The sequence below is a fragment of the Sander lucioperca genome, chromosome 18 (assembly GCF_008315115.2).
Source record: "Sander lucioperca isolate FBNREF2018 chromosome 18, SLUC_FBN_1.2, whole genome shotgun sequence".
Lineage (NCBI taxonomy): Eukaryota > Metazoa > Chordata > Actinopteri > Perciformes > Percidae > Sander > Sander lucioperca.
The window spans coordinates 15845245-15867555 of NC_050190.1; the positions used below are offsets into that span (position 1 = coordinate 15845245).

The 22311-nt window shown below is 41.0% G+C and overlaps 1 protein-coding gene across 6 annotated transcripts in view; it reads right to left on the minus strand.

The window, feature by feature from the left end:
* The window catches only part of dlgap2a (discs, large (Drosophila) homolog-associated protein 2a), a 119011-nt gene that overhangs the window by 66154 nt on the left and 30546 nt on the right, over window positions 1-22311 (minus strand). For 2 of the 6 annotated variants that reach the window (XM_035994827.1, XM_035994824.1), the window contains exon 1: window positions 11253-11274. The exons of the other annotated variants lie outside the window; for them this stretch is intronic. The gene's annotated coding sequence lies outside the window, so the exon portion shown is untranslated. Of the gene's footprint in view, window positions 1-11252; window positions 11275-22311 lie in introns of those variants that run through there. 6 annotated transcript variants of the gene reach the window in all.

A 22311-nucleotide genomic window follows, 5' to 3' on the forward strand; every position in this document is an offset into this window, starting at 1 on the left:
AGTAAAAAATAGCCTCAATGTTCTACTGTGGTTGTATTTATTATCTCCCACGTCATGGTGATTCAGTGTCACTGAAAGACTTACTGTCTGTCATAGGGCACAGAGGACCTATTACATAAACAGGATTGTGCTTCTCTGTGACCTCAAGCTGTTTGAGCTTATCAAGTAGTAAACAATGCACTACAATAAACTGATGAGCACTATTTCATCCAGCTACAGCCCTCCTTGTTTTACGAACCGCTCTGCTGGCACAATGTCAAATGTCAATGGCGTCAATTCAGTTGAAATGATAAGAGTCAACCCTTTTGTGAAATCGCACAAAAATAAAAACGCTGGTGAAAAGGAGACAACTGCTCCAGCAAGGAAATGAGGAAATTCAGATGGGTGAAAATAGGAGAGTTCATGATTCACCCATGCTGGAGCCTGACGGTAGCCATCAGTCTTATGCTCTCCCGATCTATTCTTCTGAGCACTCTGAGACTATACATAGCAACAGTGTGCTCGCGATTCAGTAGCAAGTCAGTGCATCATCCCATATCTCTGGCCCTGTCAAGCCAAGCGATGCAACTGCGGAGACTTCATGAATAAAAGTGTGGCGATAAACTTTGTTTATAATCAAAAACCCAATGCAGGGCTTAAATACGGAGAGTTTGAAGGTGCTCTGTAATCACTAGCATCTCTAAGGTGCCATCATGTTGGACAGGGATGATTCATTTCTTTGGGGGTCCATACACATGAGACCCCTTGATCATTTAGGCCAGGGCTGACTAAAGACATAGGGCCAGCAGAAGCATGATGTGAAACGATCATTGGTGGATCAGCAAGGGAATTTTATGAGTCTTATTACAGTAATTGGTTCTTGTTGCTGAAAATTCTGAAGAGTTCATGTCTGACTAGGTGGAACAAACTGGAGAGAAAACCCCACCTCTGCCCCTGAGTGTGTGTGCTTGTTTGAAGAGGGAAGGGAACAGAGGGGAAGAGAAAGAGGTGGTGAAGGAGAAAGATAGCGAGAGGCTCCCAGAGGTTAGGTTTGGGGTTTAAATAAGCAGCTCTGAAAGAAGCAGAGTCAGGAGGGAGAAGACCTCAGCACTGATGACCACAGGAGTGTGAGACAGTGGACACAATCATATTAAGAAGAGGACAAAGGCAGGACACATGGAAGTGAAAGAGAGAAGAACAGTATGTACTTTAAAGTTAAAATGATTTGTCATTGACCAGTCTCAGTATATTGAAAACCTCACTGGATGTTCTACTGTTTTCTAGGTTTTGATTACGTAGACAGTGGTGAGATCTTAACCAGCAATACGAAATCTAAATTGCCAGTTTGAGTTACATAATGCAATGATATAATTAACCTATGTGAAAATGAGGGAAATAAGAGAAAGAGCAACGTACAAGCGTACAAGAGACCATAATCATAATGGACTGGTGCACCATTGTAGGACTTTCCTATCTGAATCTGAATGTTAATGGTCAATTACAGCTGACACTGAATTTTGACCCTTTGCTCCATTTTTACAATGTTTGAAATAAATGTTTTCAGATTGGTCATAAATACTTGAATCAAGTATTCTCTGTGTGAAAACTTTGTATCGTTTATTAGCCCAGTATCATGGACTGCACCTCAAAACAGGTACTTTTATGGTGTTAATATATAAGTAGTTACTGATGTGTGACAGTATGGTAACTAATACAAACATAATAGCAAAAAAATATATATGTATTGTAATATAAAAGTTAATCTTTTTCTGTATCACCATGAAAAAAACTGAACCAACAAAAAACACAATATATAGTAAAAAAAAGGTCTCAACAAACAAAGCCAAACAACTCGCAAAACCAGACAACAATTTGAAAGCTCAATTGCTATACGATTTAAATTGTGGTAAACATACAGTACACAGAGAAGCCACTGAACCTGACCAATCAGCAAACTACAGAGATTGTTTAGAACAGTGGTTCTTTGTAAAAAAGTTAGATTTCCATGTCTTTTGAGATGATAAAGCAGGTCTAAGTGCTATATAAATACTGTGAAAGTTTCAGACTACTCAATCAACAGAAGAAGTGCACACAGCCTGTATTCAGAAGAGACAGTTGTGATGTCAAAGGCTTTGTCATATTTAAAACATGACTTTGGTGTTTGCTTAGCATCACCTGTTGTTTTTCTTCATTCCTACCAAAAGTTTGTCCATCTTGTACATGTCTTTTTGTCTAAATATTTGCCTTGCAAGCATTGGATCACACTTGTTTGGTTATTGTTCCGTTGTGAATAGTGAGTTTTTTAAAATTATTACAGAACAACATAAAATATGGTTATGCACCTTAAAAAAATAAAAAATAAATAAATAAATAAATATATATATATATATATATATATATATAAATTAAGAAGACATCTGTGTTGCACTGGCGCTCTTTTTACTCTACACTGTCTTGTCCTGCCCTGGTTGCACCGGATTGTTGTGGTTTGCATAAGCGCAGAAAACTCTCTCTTTTCTATATAAAATATGGTAGATTTTATCCAGTTGTCAATTCACGTACTGGCAACTAATCCAAAGTGAAAACATGCCATATTTGTTCCTACTACTGCAAATACCTATCCAAATGGAGTGTTTAGCATATAACCTCCAGTATGAAATGGGAGCTGAATGCTGTCTGCATCGGAAGCAAAGTGATGACACCTCCCTCCGCCAATTTACAGCCCCTGGGAGCTTTCTTCGTAATGAGACTGTTCGCACACTGACGGTCAGTGGATCTTGTTATCACCCCAAGAGTCCAATAAAACCACATGAGCTACAGTGAAGTTAGACGCAGCAATGAATTCAAAAGTATCACTCTCATTTTATTGACCGTATTCCGCCTCAGAACATGATGCTCATGGGTGATAACGATACAAATATTTGGAGAGTTATTCATCAGTGAGTCATCTCACTGAAAGACAACAAGTATTGCATTTTTGCCAACAGGCTCTCGCTGTGTTTTTTAAATGAGTCATAAATGGGAGCGTTCGCAAAAAGCTCATCCAAGACATTCCCCTCTGAGTTGGTTCAAACTTTACCTGGTGTTTCTGCTGCTCATCAGTCTTTTGCCTGGAAAGATGTCAAGCTTTCCCCTCTCTATCCCAGGATTCTCTGAGCAAAGCTGCTCCGTATGCGCTCCCCTGCAACCATTACAGCCAAACCTGGACATCTGCTCACCTGGGGCACGCACGCACACACACACACACACACACACACACACACACACACACACACACACACACACACAACACAACACAACACAACACAACACAACACACATACACACACACACACACACATACACACACACACACACACACACACACACACACACACACACACAGAGGGTCTCTCACTAGCTCTCTCTGGGAAGGTGTCTGTATAGTCACCTTCTCATTACCGTAGCCACTAGGGCTGTGTATTGGCAAGAATCTGCCGATACAATACGTATCACGATACATGGGTCACGATTCAATATATTGCAATATATTTCGATACTGTGCATAAGGCGATATATTTGGATTTTTTTTTAAGTATAATTTTAGAAAAACTAATATTTAAAAAAAGACATGATATGCATAAAAGTCAAAGAAGTTTACTTTAGGAACCAATTCAGTACACAGAAAATCAAACTGCCAGTTTGGGATTGTGGTTCACAGGTTCTTAGTGAGCAAATTGTTATAGGCCAAAGTTCAGCCATAGCTACATTGTTAGCTTCTAGTAAAAAGTTAGGCACTGCTAGGCACTGTTAGGTGAGGACACTAGTGGTGTGTCTCAGCATAGCCATCTAGCGGTAGGGGGTTTAAACACAACATAAACGTGAACCAATGTCTTACATGAATATTTTTGCACGGAAACTAAAAAAAAAGAAAAGATAATCGATATTGTGTTTTTGAAAATCTATACAGTATTGCAAAATAAATAGTAAATAAAACTCAAAGTGTATCGATTTTTTCTTACACCCCTAGTAGCCACTGATTTTGGCGTTCCTGGTGACTCAGAGGCGGACAGATCAATGGCAGCGTGTGTGAGAAAGATAGAGGTGTTCCATTTCAATCTCCAGAACAGATACATCCCCACACATTTGTCATGCCTGCACTCAAATTGAAGCTAGATTAGATGGCATGTAATATCCCTGGCAGTGCCAGCATTCGGCCACAACTTTCTCTCATGGCCTCCTTCATTATGTTGGCCTAATAAGATTTTATATGTTGCTGCCTAACTTGAAGGGTCTCCCTGAGCCATTAAATGTACTGAAGGGTAATATTAAGTATAAAAATATCAAAGCGGGGGACTAAAGCATCAGAAAAGTGTGTTGAGGGCCGATGAGTGATGGTTTTGTGGCTGTGTGTGTGTGTGTGTGTGTCTGTGTGTGTGTGTCTGCGACTCGAAAGAGAATGAGGGGTCGAGAAAGCTGAGAGAGCAATTTTGGTTACTTGATGATAAGCTCAAAAGATTGACTGCCTGCTGCACTTTTCCTTGTCGCCTGGTGAAGGAAAAAAAAAAAGCTCTGTTAAATAGCATGGTTTTCTTAATCCTACACTGGGCAACTGCAGGCAATCTTCAGATGTTATATTTTCTTCTCACTCTCCCTGCTCGCTCCCTCGCTTTCTCTCTCAGATGGCTGTTAGTGACATAAAGCTGCTGCTTTGCCATCATTTCAAACATTAAGCCCCTGGAACGTTCTGGAGGGGCTGGGAACGGCGCTGCAATCCAATGTTGCACTATTGGCCATCAGGCTGCTTGGCTACTTGACTGTGTACAGTACGGTGTATGGAGCACTGCCAGGTCTGCTGGCAAAGGCCGGTAAAGCCGCAGTCCAAGATCTGACTGAGAGACACGACTTGTCAAGCTGAAGGCCAAAGGTCTCTGAATATGCCAACTTGAGCATCGAAAGCAGAAACTGCAGCTTTGTGAGGTTTAAACACACAGTGCTAACATGGATAGTCAGCTACGTACTTAATCTCTTGCAGTTCCGCTATCTGCTGTAGCACTGTGTGACACAAAAACCCAAATTGTATGTGGATGTGATTTATTCTGTCCATTATTCTGTTTCAGTCCAACTGAAATTTGAATTCTTCTCACTTTTTGTGTGAAGAAAAATAATTAGCTATTGTGCAGAGAGAATAAAATCGTATTTGGACAGGAAACACCGTTAAAGCTTCAGCCGCTGGGTGGGCCATTCTAATGGTTAACAGACATTTGAGGGCTAATGTTGCTAGGAGACTGTCAACTGTTGTGTGCTAATTATTAGATACTGGGACATCATAACCTACAAATGTTGACCCAAATGTTTTTCCCCCCTTTTCAACAAGCCAACATTTGTCCCTCTAACATAACAATTCTGAGGACCTATCGCAAGCTATACAAATTAACTTCCACTAATGGAAGTAAGTTGGCTTAGCTTGCTAACATTCAACTGATTCCTATGTTACTATTCGTTCATATTATTTCAGCACCTGCTGAGCTATAAGCAGCTCTCACACAGTCAGTGCTGTGTTCATCCCACATTATAGAAAGGAGGATGGTCTAGCTAGCGCTGTCTCTCTTTCATGGGTCCAGTTGTGGTGATGGCACATGACTAGACCGTCAACACGCACAGCAATAGGTAGTCCTGTAACCTCAGCTCACCGTTCATCACTCTGTGATTCCAATCCCGATATAAGGTTACTATAGTACAGAGCCACAGTAACAATGGGATTGAGTCAATCACAAATGGGACTTTGCAATGGCAGTCTGTGTGGTTGTTGGAATCAAAGTAATGTTACAAACTATTTTTAGTGCCATGCAAACATTTCACCAATCAAATTACCAGTATGGACATTCGTCAGTCAGAACCAAAACTACACTTCATCCTGGAGAACATTAACGTAGGGGGTGTTTTCACTGCAGAATAATAAATAAAAGTTACATTTCTTTCTTTTGGAATTTTGGTAAAACACTAATGATATACAGTATAGTCTATAGTGATTTCTGGGGCAAAAATTAATTTTAATTTCAGTTTGACTTTAAAAGCATCATTCCTTTTGAATATATTGCCAGAAACAGAGGTCATATGGAAAGTGCAGAAGCACAGAGTGCATTATTATGGCTGTTGAACCTATGTGATGTATAATGCACAGCATCAGTACTCCCCTCACACCTACCAACAAGCCTCCTCTATATTGGACACTGACCTTGGCTAGCGGTCTGGCATGCATCCTATTTGTCTAGCCAACATACAATGTAAATGGGTTTCTGAAAATTAAAAATCCATGCTGACCAATTCAATATAGGACAGGGTTTCTGGGCACAGGGGGAATATGCATTAGGGTGTAATGATATTACCTACAGTATACGTAACTCCAAGACCTCCTCCCCTCTCCTGAAGAAATGACTAGATGAGCCTTGAATAAATCCAATGCTTGAATATGGTGAGGTTGAGCAACACCACAACATTCCTGAGAGAGCCATTTACAATGTTGATACAGTGCAGTTTGTAGCACAGGCTGTAAATATAGAGGTGTGTATACAGGGGAGTTGGACTGGGGGGGAAAAGAGGACTGAGTACCCAGGGCCCTCATGTGAGGAGAGCCCAAAAAGATGCTAGAATGAATAGCTGTGGATGCGGGGAGGGGCCCATAGAAAATGCCTTTCTACAGGGCCCAGAATGTTGTGCTACTCCCCTGTACGTATGTAACAACACTAGAGAGCTTGGTGCTAAATGGATCACAGTTCAGTACATTGACCTGCGCAACATGTAGAAGCTTTGTTGCCAACACATTAATTTACCAGGGTTGGGGAGGGGGCACCAAGGAAATATGAAAAGCATTATAACAGCAATATAAGGCCACCACACTGACTCCTTTTGTCTCTTACCATCTGTTCTCATTTATGAAATTTCTTTGCTTTCTTATCTGTTCTTCAGACTTCAGAATGCAACCTCCCACTCAAATGCCGTCTCCTAGAAAATTACATTCATATACTACTAATTTTCAACTGCAAATATGTTTTGATAGAAACGTAATGCAGCCTAGATTGTTTTTATCAACATAATGAGGAAACATTGTTTCTGAATGTCTGCCAAGTCACACGTTTAAATTTAACTGCTAAATGTTTACTCCATTTGTTTTGACTACTATATCTGCTCATACCAAGTAAAGGATGATTATACTTTGTTATAGTGATGTTTACAGCACTTTAGGGAAAGATCGTGGTCTTGGTTGAATAATGAAAAAATGAACAGTGACTTCAAAAACAAGACTGGATGAGTTTACTTTTTTAACATGAAATTAAAACAATTTCCCCTAAATTTAACCAAAGAAAAATTTCTGGTAAATTCCTGTGCTTTGTATGCCCAACATCCAGCCCAACCATCTTTGCAGAATTCATGTTTGGCACAAAAATAGATAGATTCCTTCAATGAACTAAGCCAGTGAACATAATCCATGCAGCAGTTATGTTTCCCATCAAAACGCACACAGCAAAACTAATTAGTAGCATATACATTTTTAAATGTAATTTCTAGGAGAGAGGGTTTGCCCACTCACCCTTTACTTTCTTCACTCTCCTCTGTCCTCCTTGATGCATCCCACATACTTCACCTCCCTCTACCCATTTTCTCACCCATTCTTTTTTTCTTCTCGCTGTCACAATGAGGTTCAGGGTCTCGGTGAAGGTTTGGTTAACGATGAAATGCTCCCTCTCACATTTGCCGTCAGTGAGTGAACCCATCCATGAATCAACTGAAGGATGGGGCTCTTTTTTGGACTCAAAAACAGCTGTGATTTCCTTGTCCCCACATGAGTAATTCAAAAATGAGACTGACACCATATGTCAGACCTTGACTAGAATTATTTTGAATTTTCATTAAAGGTTATGTATTCTCGGGATACGACTCTTCCTAATAATTTCAGTGTTGGGGTTTGTCTTAGACTTTTCAATAATGTTTATGACCTGTCTATTAAAGTGTCCTCCTTGTCCTTGTTCTATAATGGCTATTACTCGGTAATGTCATCTCATTTCTTCTCTGTGTAGCATAAAGGTTTTGTTAATCTAATGTCATAGTGCTTCCTCGTTTGGGTGGCTTTTTCTCTCCACTGTTTGGAGCCGTGCCTTCTTGTATATCATTGCAATATAGGGAATGATCCATTTTACTCAACAACCCAAAGCAAGCAGTAATTGATCCATCTTAAAAAAAACAAAAAAACAATACCTTTGGCTTTCCTGCATATAAACACAAATATTCTACAAGAGTATGCTAACTGAGTAGCCATGCCTTCAGCATTTCAAGCTCTTATGTGGATTACGTACTGTATGAAAGATAAATGCTTGGAGAATACTGCTGCGTTAGCGCTAGAAATTACTCAGTAAAAGCTTCAAAAGAAACACACGTTGAATAACACATTCTTTTAAACTACACTAGGACTATGTAAAAATTACTTACTGGAAAAAAAATCCTTTGACACCCCCCACAATCATAAAACAGTGTCCAATAATCTTTTATGTGTTGGTGTGTGTGTTATTTTGTGAATATGCCTTATGAGATATGGGGGTGAGGGTCCCAGCAGGACATGTTGCCCCTGGCTCAGCACAAAGACAAAGGGACAAGATGTGCAAAAGTGCATTTTTGCACTTCAAACTCACTATCTTTTTCCCTCACAGCATCACACACTCTTTCTCTGTCTCTATCGCAGGACAGCAATTACCTGCAGGCAATATGTAAGTTAGATGGGCTCAATTCTTCTCTGACAATTCTCAGAGAAAGACACAACCATAGAGATCAGGGCTGGGTGTTTTATTTAATTTTAGACACCAGTGATAATATGATACCTCAGTTTTGACAAAGACTACTATATGGTACCTTTTGTACTTTGAGAAGTTTAAAGTTGCACTACTCCTTATTTTTTTATATTAAAAATGGCTCATATGACTTGTTGACGATGTTGCTCACAATGAAAAACCCCACAAAGAATTATCCTCTGACTCTGCAGTTCCCCTCAGCTTTACACAGCATTTAAGTGTCTTTCAGCCACATGTTCTGGTTTTACTGCATGGCCTGCAACTTTACTGTTTTAGTTTAATAGGATCAGCCTCGTTTCCAGGCCTAGCAGGAGGTGTTTTCTTAGAAAAAAATATAAATCCACTGTACACTACCTGCCCAGCACCAAACATCAGTGAATATAGTGGAGCATTTAGCTGCTAACGGCAGCTTTTTTCCCTAGGAGTTGGTGGAGACCAAAACCTAGCTAAAAGGAGAGTGAATATTGCACTTGCATTCATCAGTTGGCCAAAAATAGACTCTAAACTGTTCACCATATCCACTTCATGAGCTGATAAAACATCAATGTTGGGTTAGTTTGTTCAAAGTGGCTAATTAATGCTGCTTTCACCATATTTTTCTTGTACTTATAAAATATATATATAACTAAATGCCACACTTTTCAAATGCATGTGATTAAGGTTAATGTAGTCTATATCCACGACGTTCCACTTCCGGGATTGCTCCATTGCCGCCGGAAATTCCGCCAGATTTAATTTTTTTCGCCCAGATGTCCATTACCTTCCGCTTTCTTTGTGTTGGAATTTTGAACTGGTGGATTTATTGAGGACTATGGTTAACTGCTCCTCAGATCTCTGCAGGGTAAATCCAGACAGCTAGCTAGACTATCTGTCCAATCTGAGTTGTCTCTCACACGACTAAAACAACTTTTGAACCTTCACATTCCACCAAAACAAGTTCCTTCCCGAGGTTATTTTGCAGCGGCACCGTGGCTCTGCTCGGTGCTTAGCACCACCTATGACGAGTGTGATTGGTTTAAAGAAATGCAAATAAACCAGAGCACGTTTTTCTCCCATCCCGGAATGCTATGTGGACTAACCTGACCCTCCTCCGCAGCGCTGTGGAGGAAGGTCTAAAAAAGAAAGTCACCTAAATAAAACACAGTTTAGTGTAAACTTAACTAATTAGTGTTTAAAATCAAGGAGCGTTATAGACACAGTCTCTCTCTATCTATCCAGGGCTGATCTCTCTCTGTTTCTAGGGACACCATGCATCTCCCTGTGGCTCTGCAGCCCTGATGCCCTGTGCAACATGGAGCGACACCATGGAGGTGCCCCGGGAGCTCGCTTCTGCCCAGCAGCTACACACTCGTAAAAAAGATAATGTACATAGTACACACACCCACATGCACACACATTCCCTGTCCTTCCCTAAGGCCTGTCCAACCTCCGCTCTCTGCCTGTCTTAGTGGGAAGGTCACAGGCACACAGTTATCACGCTCGATTTGATTACGTCTTAATCCAATCAAGCAAAGCAGAGAGAGCACCATTGATTTTTGAAACATAGAATACAGCTTATTGGGCTTAGAGACACATGGCTGATTCCTGGACAAGGTTAAGTCCAGAGGGAAATATCATATCTGTCACTGAGCCTGTCACTTGACATGTTTATGGATTATTACTAGATTCACCCCTCTCACTGCAAAATGCAACCAAAGCTGTCAGCTCCTGTTGTATTTACAGGCCATTTCAGGTCACAGTAGACTCACATAAACCCAACAACAAACAATAGATGAAACACTTGAGCAATAATGACCAGCTATAGCTGAGGAGAGGGACTGAAAAAGAAATGAGCATCCCTCAAAATGTAGTCCATGCAAAGAGAACGACTCTGGCTTGAAGTATGAAATGGATGGAGACTTATGGGAATGATTTGCATTTGGCAATGGAGAATGAGACGTCTGTCAGTAGTGCATGGACACTAATGGAATGATATGTGTACACAAATTGTAACATTTAGTGAGATCTGAAGCAGAAGCAAGTGTGGTCAGTCAGCACTCTAAAGCCGTGTCCTTTAGCCTTCATGCTGTCAATCAGTCAGGTCAGTAAGGGTAACCTGAAGTGCATAAAAATGGCCGCCTCTTTGAGTTTTTTTGTTGACCAACCCCACACTGCAATGCACTGTTCACCTGTGACAGTTTGTTGTGTGTAGGGCAGTTGTCGAATGCATTACAATGTGGGGCCTTAAATGAAATCAAAACCAGGAGGATGCTATCTTTATGTACAGTGCATTTTTTTCTACATCTTCATCTCAGCAGAGCACCGTTGCTCTGCTGAGATGAAGAGTGAAGAACAGTGTGTCTGCAGCACAGCGTCGCCCCCGCTCCACTTCCCACCCTCTCCAAACAGCAAAACAACAAGCCGGGAGATGACGATGACAAGAGCTATTGGGGAATGCCGAGGCCCACTCACCTTCTGGTTCACCACACAGTGTGCACTGTGATTCTAAACAAGGACCAAAGAGAGACAACAGGAGATTAATAGAGGCAACACATATGTAAAAGTCTATGTTTTTGTTCATGCGTGTATGGGAACAAATGTCAGCGTCACTGCCCTTTATATAAAAATGTTAACAACTGCTATTCAGGCCTCTCTCTCTCTCTCTCTCTCTCTCTCTCTCTCTCTGTCAAAAACTAATAAAAACATTAAAACTGAACAAATAACATGGAGCACAACAGACCTTTTTTTTTGCTCCTAATGTCTTTGCAGAGCGGTACCCATGTGCAATATAATAGAAGCCCAGCCACCATGCATAATATGACCATCAGCAAGAGGCGGCCGCATAAAAAGACAAAAATGATGCAGAGACAGGCGTCAAAGGGGAAAAAAACTAAATGAGAAATCATATTGCTTCAATTCATCACTGCCATGTGCAATAGATGCTGTGTGCCAAAAACCTGGGTGAGATTCCAAATTTAAATGAAAGAAACAAAATGCATTGATTAATGATCACACGCTATCCATCATTTTTATAACTCACATTAGGAATAATTCTTTAATTTAAGGATATACCAGGCTTCACATGCATCATGCATTCTTATGTAAACATGAATGATAAATTGCTAGTTTCCTCTGTTAATCTGCGTTTATATTCCCATGCAAATATAACAGTAAGCCTCACAATCTAAATCAATATATGTGTATTACTGTTAATGAAGTATCAGTTTTTCCCAGGAGCCAAACTAGTCAAAAAGTAAAGGTGGCCTCCAAGATTATTTTAAACAAGCAAGATTATTTTATAGGTTTGTGACACTGGGCATAATGAACAGAGTGATGATGAGAATGAGCGCTATGTCCTCAGGCTTTAGTTTCCACAGATGGCCCCAAAACAGCTGTGGAGTGTCAGTTTGTCTCTCTTCACTGATGTAGCACTGGCCAAAAGAGGCCATGTTGTCTTTTAATGCAGAGGCTCTCCTTCGTCTAATCACTGCTAATTAGGGGCTTAATTAGTTCTGCAGCAACCTTGGACTTATGACATGTCTTATTTCAGTGAAAAACAGCGAGACAGCTCTTTTGATGTGTCAAATCCCTACATTCATGGGGATACAAACGCAACAAAACCATAAATTCTCAAAACATGAAGTGCTTCCATTTCTACGTCTCTTCCCCAGATGACCTTGCTTATTGGCAGAGTGCAGCGAGGACAGCTGAGCAGACCAGCGTGTGAATGAAAGAGCACTTTTAAAGGTATGTTGTCGCTGTCAGTCCGGACAGGTTTGTAAAGTGTCACAGCCTGTCCCAGTCGCCATCACATCACAAAACTGCCTGCTGGTTCTTAACTGGGCACTGAGGCTGCATTGGCTCTCCTAAACCTTGTGTACTCCTTCAGAATGCCTCTTCTATTTTTCGAAATGCATTTCTTCAATTGTACACAGATCCTGGGATTCAGCCAGGGAACCCAGCTGTTATTGTCACTTTGCTAGCCTGGGTAAACCCTAATGGACTTCCGGCAAATTTGAGATTTGCTCTGCAAGTCAGTCTGGCGAAGAGCCCATTCAAACCCATTTCCAATGTCCCCAAAATCGAGGCACCAATCACAACCGCTGAGGCGGGCTTTACGCGCCAACGGTAGCGCAGCGACGGCGAGCAGCTTTTTGCTGCGTTCATAGACATCGGAAAGAGTGAAAACGTCATCATTCACGTCCCTTCCTGTGGTAATCAGAGGTGGGAAACTTGGGCCAGATTTTGCTAACCGAGTTTCCCAGTTGGTGACGCGTTGTTGACAACTGACGTTTGATGTAGGCAAATTTGGTTCACTGAACATATTTCAATGGCAATAAATGTATTTATTGTGGACAAACGCCTCTGCTGAGAAACATACACAAACATAACACACCTGATGCTCTAGGCCATAGACATATCTATATATGTCTATGCTCTAGGCTACAGCCAATAGTTGGTGGCAGTCATGCAACAAGTTGTTATGCCAAACGCCAATATAACAGAAGAAGAAGAAGAACACGCATCCCGACCATCCTAACCCATGTCCTAACCATGTGAACGCTGGTAGTCGGAAAAACAACGTAATCACGTCATGCCACCTGTCATTCCGAGGTGGCATGAACGCGCCATTTTGTTTACATTCAACATGACGGCTACCGAAGAGCAGCGTCACCCAGATCGTTGGTCTGATTGGTTGGACTATCCAATGCGCCCAGAGGCATTTGAGCGGCATCCGTTGGTGACGCCCCTTTGGAAATGAACTGTCAATGAACCTTTCCCAGACCCACTCTCAGTTATAACTGAGAGTGGGTCTGGTGTCAACCAGGCTATCACTTTGCAGAAGTAACTGTAGAAGTAAAGCTGTAACTTTTTTTTGGTCTCTGTTCTCAATTCTGTGCTTCTGTGGGTTGGTGGTGGTTGGGGTCTGTGGGGTTGAACCACACACAAACGGTATGGCTGGCAGTGCACAGGCGGACAGCTGAAGCCTGGAGAGAATTTACTAGTTTAATTAGTCTTTTTTACTTCCCACTCCCTACAGTATAATTCCACAGACTCAAAGCAATTGGCTCTATTAGTTTGTCCTGTCTGTTTAAATTTAAAGTGCTTTTGAATTTCCCTGTGTGGAGCCCATATTGATCTTGGTCAGGCGGGTTTTACAGTATGGGAACTGTTCTTGGTTAATTCTTATTTGCTTTCTAATTGGAGGTGCAAAGTGGCTGCCAGCCTTTAGCCGTCAGCTAAACTTATTATGCTTCCGCTTTTGAGGATAAGAGAGAACAGTCTGATGGTAATTTGAGTCTCTATGGACTTTGAGACTAAGAATCGACAGGCATGCTAGCGGCTCTGTGATGCTGTGCTTAGGCACAACTGTACTTTAAACTAAATGCTAACAGCAGCATGCTAACATGCTCACAATGGCAATGCTAAAAACACTGATGTTTAGCAGATATAATGTTTACTGATAAGGTTTTCAAGCAACTGCCTGAACTGCACAATCATCTCATATAAGGAGAAAATAAATGTGAGGTACAAGGAAAGGGAAGCAGGACAATTCTGTAATTACATCAAATTAATTACAGAATGGTTTATCAATACAGCATTTATCATACTTCATGGGAGAGGAAACCACAAATACAAATACCCATCTATGCAATAACATTGTATCCAAAAAACACAAGAGATGGTTTAAAATAAATTGTCAGTCTACTGTATTTCAGAGTGCTAGTCTCAGTTAGCATGCTTCAGAAGTAGAGCAAATCTGGATGCTGAACGCTTATTGGTTGTGAGTAAACTAACACAGAGATATTCACAGGGGTCTGTGGAGTCTCCTGGTATCAGCCCATCTCCAAACACAACATACACGGAGAGCAAATCCTTAGCCTTGATCTGATAATGTATTCATCCATAATTAAAGCAGTCATTTCCATATCAGCGCCGCTTGCTCACACCTTCCTTGTTGGCTGATCTCTCTTTTACCCTCACTCTTTCTCTCACTCTTTCTATCTTTCCCCAGTTCATATGATGTGAGAGACACAGGTGCTAATTAGGTGCTAAGACTGTTTTTGGCTTTTTCACAAGAATTCTCTCAGAAAACACACAAGGTTATATAAAGAGAGGCGTGAAAATACAGGTGCGAGGGCAGAAAAACTTTATTCAGGGACTTTGGTGCACTTCCCAGTGATTTGGGATAGGCTCTATTTGTTTGCTTTGAGTTGGGCAGCACACATATTGTGAGATACAAGTCAAATAAAGACTTGTTTATAGGGATTGGGTCAATAGGTAGTCAATAAAGGGAAGTACACAGTAATGTACAGCTTACACAGTTGTGCGCTCACACAGATAAACCAACAGGATTATGTACACACAGGCATGGCCACACAGATAAACTGACTAACACAATTATACTCGAACAAATCACAAGAACAACGCATTTCCATGCCCACAGCATCGAGCCTCATCAATGTGGACGATCACCAATTTCAGTTTACCTTCCCCTTGACTGGCACAATCCATCTTCAGCGGGGCACCCTGAGTATATGCAGCCTCCCCCTGGAGCTGATCTAGCACTTCTCAGAGGAGACGCGGTGCTGAGCGCAGGGCTGGAGAAAAACTCATCATCCCTGCCTGCTTCTTCAGGGGCTAATTACACTGCATTGTCACACACATTTGCAGGGTATGCTGCAAATGCGCACACACACACACGCACGCACGCACGCACGCACGCACGCACGCACGCACGCACGCACGCACACACACACACACACACACACACACACACACACACACACAGAGTATGCAGTATGTGTACGTGAACAAGCTTGGTTGTAAATATGAACTACGCAACACCGGTAATACTTTATGGGATCTATATTTATCCTAGAATCACTAGGGTCTGAGGCTTTAAGGGATAGCTTAGCTTAGCATAAAAACTGGAACCACTTTTGTTTTTTGGTATGGATTATCAAACAAGATATATTGTGTTTTTTGTAAGCTTTAAAAAGCTTTTAAAAGACGCTGGTAGGTGTGTTTTCTTTTTTATTTATACTTCCGACAGAGCCAGACAAGCAGTTTCCCCTGTTTCCAGTCTTTATGCAAAATGTAAGCTAATCGTCTCCAGGCTTCAGCTTTATATTTACTGGACATGCATGTGATATTAATCTTGTTATCAAACTCTCAACAAGAGAAGCGTATAAGCATATTTCCCAAATGTCAAACTATTCCTTTTATTCAACATTTACTGTATACTGAGCATTTGAATCAAAAGAAGGGAGGTGTTTACAAGCAGGAAATGAATGTAGTACCTTAGTGACATCCTATAGTCATGGTAAAATATTTTATAATGTAGGCCACGTACTACATTTATCCAGCTCTTAATGTTAATACATTTATTGCATCATGGTGTAAATGATGATACTAAATGTTAATTTGAGCGTTCATGATTGCAAATGTCCTTCACATACAGAATCAAAATTAAGAATCAGTGCAATAAAAGTAGTAGAACTACAAAAGAACTACAAACATCACTTTATAAGACCAGATGGGGAGTCAGCACCTCAATATTGTAGAAGAAGAAGTTTATTGTCAAAAATATTCATAATTTTCCCTCCTTAGAAGGGAAACAGCAGGCGTCTGACATCAACAGCATCCTCTAATTGTTCACCTGCAAAAGCCTTAAATAAACTCCAATACATCCAAAACTCTGCTGCCTGTCTCCTCACCCACACCCGTTCCCGTGATCACATCACTCCCATCCTTCAGAACCTCCGCTGGCTCCCTGTTTCCCAGCGCATCCAGTTTAAAGTCCTCCTCCTCACCCACAAAGCCCTCCATAACCAGGCTTCATCCTACCTCACAGACCTCAGCTTTCACCATTACAGCCCCCTCCCTCTGGAACTCTCTACCCATACACATCTGTGTCTGTACTGACCTGGACACATTCAAAACACACCTCTTCAGATTAGCTTTCCACATACAATAGTCTTACTTTCTCACCTGATAGTTACTGGTTTTATTGTTTTTAATTGCTTTTAATATGCTTGTTTTATGTGTTGGTGTGTCTGTTTTTAATGTGCTATATGTGCTGGTTTTACTGTAAAGTGTCTTTGAGTACCATGTAAAGCGCTATATAAATAAAATGTATTATTATTATTATTATCAAACAGCAAGTGTTGAAATCAAGACAGCCTTCAGTGTTGCATCAGAATAAATGGTTACAAAAGAAAAGCTTTTAGTCCGCTCCGGCTGCACGTAGACGAAGCAGTGGGCGTTTGGTGTGACGCGAGTGCAGGGATCTAGGCACAACCTTCAGTTACAGACAAACACTGTCATTCTGCAGCCAGTAAAAAGCCATCACATGTCAAGATGCATGCCCTGTCGATTCAAGAAATCTGTGTGTGTGTGTGTGTGTGTGTGTGTGTGTGTGTGTGTGTGTGTGTGTGTGTGTGTGTGTGTGTGGCTAGTCTGTGGCTAACCCTTACCTAAGCACATCTTACTGCAATGCAGTGTTTGCAAGTGACTAAGGTTCATTTATGCAAAATGAATACATCTGGTACAAAAGATGTATTAAATAATAACAAAAACACAGCTCAATTGACACTTACAGTAAGTAAAGTTGGCATGTGTATGTTTATGAGTTATTATTTTTTATTATTTCCCCCCTTGGCAGTCTGGGCTACTATAGGGGTCTCCAGATAGTGAGGTAGTGGAGACAGGGGACCAGGGTCTGCTGTGGAACTAAAGTAACCCTCCCCTGATAACAAAGCTATTCCCATGTTAGTGCTTTCCTCATCAGCTTTAAACACAGTGGTGTTTCTTTGACTAACAGACAATCTTTGGCTGACTACAGAGAGCCCATTAACCAGCCAAAAGCTACACTCCGGCCTTTGGGTAAGTTAAACAGTAATTATCTGCATCTGATAATCTACCGCCAATGGCATTTGTCATTTCAACCAGTGCACCATCAGTGCTGGCTAAACATGAGCAGCTTGCTATGAGAATGTTTTGTACATTTCTGTTTGCTAATAAAAGGACAAGGGTGGATAAAGTTTTGATAAGAGATTCAATCCAAGCCTGTAACAGAATGTAACGATCTTACTGATCAAGAGTAACTTAATACCAGGTTGAAAAACAATGTTTCATTGCCCTCTCTGGTTGAATGTTTTAATGAAAATCTGTGCTCTTTTGCATCTCTAACCACACTCAACAGTGATGTCACAGTGTAGGGACAGTGCACTTCTACATCACTGCAGCAGGTTGGGAAGTGGGCAGTGGTTAACCTAATGGTTAAAGAAGCGAGCTTGTGACTGGGAGGTTGCTGGTTCAATCCCCAGACAATAAAATCTGGGTGGGGAAAGTGAAAGAGCAGCGCTTGTCCCTCTCTCATTACCACCACTGAGGTGCCCTTGAGCAAGGCCCTTAACCCCAACTCCAGTTGGAGCAGTGGAGCAGCTGCTGAGTGGCCAGCAGATCAGACTGTGGTTGTACTGGGAAGCTTCCAGCTTGTGTAACTGTGTGAATGTGACAGGTTGTCGTTGCAAATGAGAATTTGTTCTCAATCGACTTACCTGGATAAATAAAGGCTAAAAAATAAATATATATCACTAGAGGTCAGTAAAAACAAGATTTTCAGGGGGTTCAAGGTAGTTGAAAGTTGGTTTCAAATAAGTGCATATCTGAAAAAGTACCTTTTTCAGCTTTGTTATATGTTTGAGTGGGTGTGGAATCACTCAAAATTGCAACAGCTAGTTGAATTACTTGAATGTGTTTTCTATTACAGTATGCATGCAATCTATAAGTATGTACTATAAATGGATATGAAACTGCATATACAGTACATATAGTACATATATGTACATTTAATATGCATGCACATATGTATGCACATTTAATGCATGTGTGCCTTTTAGTGTCTGCAGGTATGTTGCTATGTACTGTAGTACAGTGCATGGGTGGACACCATAGAAATAAAATGGGTGTTTTATTTTTCTGGTGGACACACCATGTTCCCACTGTGGGTGTTTGTACATGTGAAGCAACATATCGTTTAGCAGTATGTTTCCCATGTGGGTCCCTGAGCCCCACACATAACAGCCTGACTGTGACGATAAGAGGCAAAAACCAGTCATGGTGGATGGGAGGAATGGATTTGGGTGGACGAAGGTAAAAGAAGAAGAGGAGGTAAAACACCCCATCGTTTTTTCCATCAACTCCAAGGGGTCCATGGGTTTGATTAATAGGTGGTTTCTCTTACCTCTTGGAAGGAAAGGGAAGTCAAGAGGAAGAGGGAGATAAATATTTCAGGGAGCAGGACTGGATGAACGTATAATTCTGAGACCGTATTTAAGTGATTTGCAGCTTCTTAACTGTGCTGAAGTGTGGATGATAGAAGGAGAAGAGGTGGATGTGTGAGAAAAGGAAGGACAAGTGAGGCTGTGCAGATCGAAAAGAATGGAGGGCCAAAGAGAAAGAGAGAGCTGTATAGACAGAAGTAGACAGAGAGACTTGTGCAGAGAGGATATTGATGGCCTCCTTCACACCCCAGCAGCCCTCTGTCTTACTGGAGCATCTATCAGGAGCGCTCATCCCCGTAGATGGCCGTATTGACACCTGCTGACACGCCCCTCACTTCTCCTTCCCCTACATCTGCACATGCTTTTCACTCACTCCATCCTCCCATCTCTCTTTCGCTCATCATCGTTCCCTTCTTAACTCTTTCCCAGTTTAGATGTGACAATCCTTTGCTGCTTCTATGTGTTTACTTTGCAAAGAACGTGGAATAAACAGCAACATGATGCGAGTCAGTTATTTATAGCTGTCCACGGTGCATCCAAGGTCAGCTGATGGCAGATTGTGATGGATGTGTGACAAGTTGGCTTGAGGTCATGTAATTGAAGTAACTTGCAGGATCAAAACAGTTCCTTTCACTTATAATCAGAGAGTTCTTAAATATGTAACTCATACTAAACTGAGTGTGACAGTATTGCCATCATTGGGCTGCCGTCAATTCACATTCAATTTAACCCAATAAAAAACTGCAGTCCGTGTAGTATTTTACCATAAATCTCAGAGAAAGTGTCAGGCATCTACACCCACCTTTCACTGCATATAACATTGACACTATTGAAGGTAAAACCTTTACACTTTATGACAGAAAATATGGAGACCCTGGCAGTGATAAAGTTTTCTGAGTTTTACAATAACAGATGGTAGAAGAAGGGGGGAAAAAACACATTTTTTGTCTTTCCTAAAGCTAAAAACAAACATTATAAAACATATAAAGCTGCTCTGTGGAATTATTAAAACATAAAGTACCATAATTAATTTCACAGTTAAATATTGTTGTAACTACACACCTGTAACCGCAATGCAGTGAATCAGCATGTACGGTATTCTCGAATTGGTACAACTATTTTCTAACCTGCAAGCCAGACCCACATCAAGATGTTGGGTCTGGGAACTCACCATTGGCAGGGCTCAATCCGAGGAGCGGGATAAATAGTTGTCTTTCAAATTCCCTCTGCACTCATAGCCAACCAGAGCAAAGCTAGTTGATAGATTAAACTTTTGCCGTATCCGGTCGGCAAAACTCCGAACACATCTTCCTTTTTTAAGAATGACTTTAGTGCTTAACTCCAAATCTTCCAGAGTCGCAGCCAAAGCCGATTCGAAAGACCGCTGTTCGCCAGCAGCAGCAGCCATCTTCTTTGTTTTCAAGTAGCAGGGAATTCACGCGGAATCGTCGTAACTCTGCCGTTCTTATGTTAAGCCCGCCCACTGACTCTAAACACGATGTGATTGGCCTGACCAGAATTTGGTTTTTCCAGCTCGCAAGCCAACGGAGAGTTGCTAAACTGACCCTGGCTGCAAATTACATTTGCTGCCACTAGGGTGCGTCTAGATTTCTAGGCTAACTATTTTCTACAATATAGCAAAACGGCATCAGGATATAAATATCCAAGAAAGTCAACTTCCTGAATTGGCTCAATTGAAACCAAGCCTACACAGCATCACTGTTTGTTTATATGTTTCAGTGACTCATTATTTCAAATGCCAAAATTCATGAAAAGCACTCTATTCTATAAATCCCACTTCCACAGACAAAAATCATTAAGGCTTGCTTTTACAAATATAATAAATGGTAGAAGGAAATAAGGGGTTGCTGTCTCATACTTGTTATTGCTATGAATCAATAAATGTAATCATTGTCAAGCTCTATTGAAGCTCATTGCCTGCGACATGTGTACATGTGCTCAATAATGGGACGAAAAGGAAGCAATATTGTAGGAAATTATGTCTAAAATAAGGCCCTCAGGCCTGTGAAATCTGACTCCGATTTATTAATTCCCGTGCCTTCTTACATCGGACTTAAGTTTACCAGAACACAAGGATCAATCTGAGATGAAGAGTTCAGTTAAGCAAGTTTACTGAAGTCCAGCATCTAAGTTTACAAAACACAATTGTGGGTTCACAAGAATGACACTAAATGTCCCTAACCGCAGACAAAGTATACGGCAGAGTCTATGTCAGATTATGAACGCCGCCTAACCATCTTCCTAATCTTTTATTCTCTTGCTTGAAGGTGTCACCCTCCTCTCTCCCTCCTGTCTCCGGGCAGATGTTCCAGCTCTTACACACAGACGAGATCCAACTCCTCCAGTTCAACTTCACCGTATGGTACAGTAATACATACACTCACATTCCTGAACTTATAAGGTAATCAAAGCTTAAGCTAACTAACTGTGTCCCAAGTCTATACATTATACAGGGGATACAACTTTAATACTCAGAATAACACATCTAGATTACAGAGAGTCTGTCAAGCATGAAAGTAATCCGCAAGGTCAGTGACAGTGGTACTGGGGCTACTGTCTATTATTGTTATTCAATCAGACATTTTTGTTTCCTAGATACAAAGCAAACAAGGCACACGGAAAGGACAAAGTGGGAGAAGAGGGAAAAACACAGAGGCAGGGATGAGCAATGTGTGATGTGTGTGTGTGTGTGTGTGTGTGTGTGTGTGTGTGTGGTTCTCTGCAGGCATGTCTTTTTTGCCTCTTAAAACGAGTGGAAAATATGACTCTATTTGTGTCCAATGGAGTTGTCCTTGTTTCAGTAATTTTCAATTAAGGAACCTGGCAAAGTGATGCAAATCACACCATTTGCATCAGGAAAATGAGACTTGATTGAAGTAAGTAATGTCGTTTGAATTGGAAACTTATCTCACGGCACAGGCAGAATTTATAAAAAAACATCTGATTTTTAGGCACTAAAGTTGACTCATAAAGATGAACGTGAATGAGTCGTCAGCACGCTAACATGCTTACTATAACAATGCTAACATACTGAGGTGAAGCATGTGAAGTGTTTACCAATTTCACCGTTCAAAGTTTAGCATGTTTGCATGCTAACATTTGTTAATTAGCATTAACACAAGGTGCAGTTCATCAGTTTTGCAGGTATTAAGTCATTAACCAAAGACAATTATTGGACAATTTGAAAATTTGACCTGATGGTGGAAAAAATGTCAGGG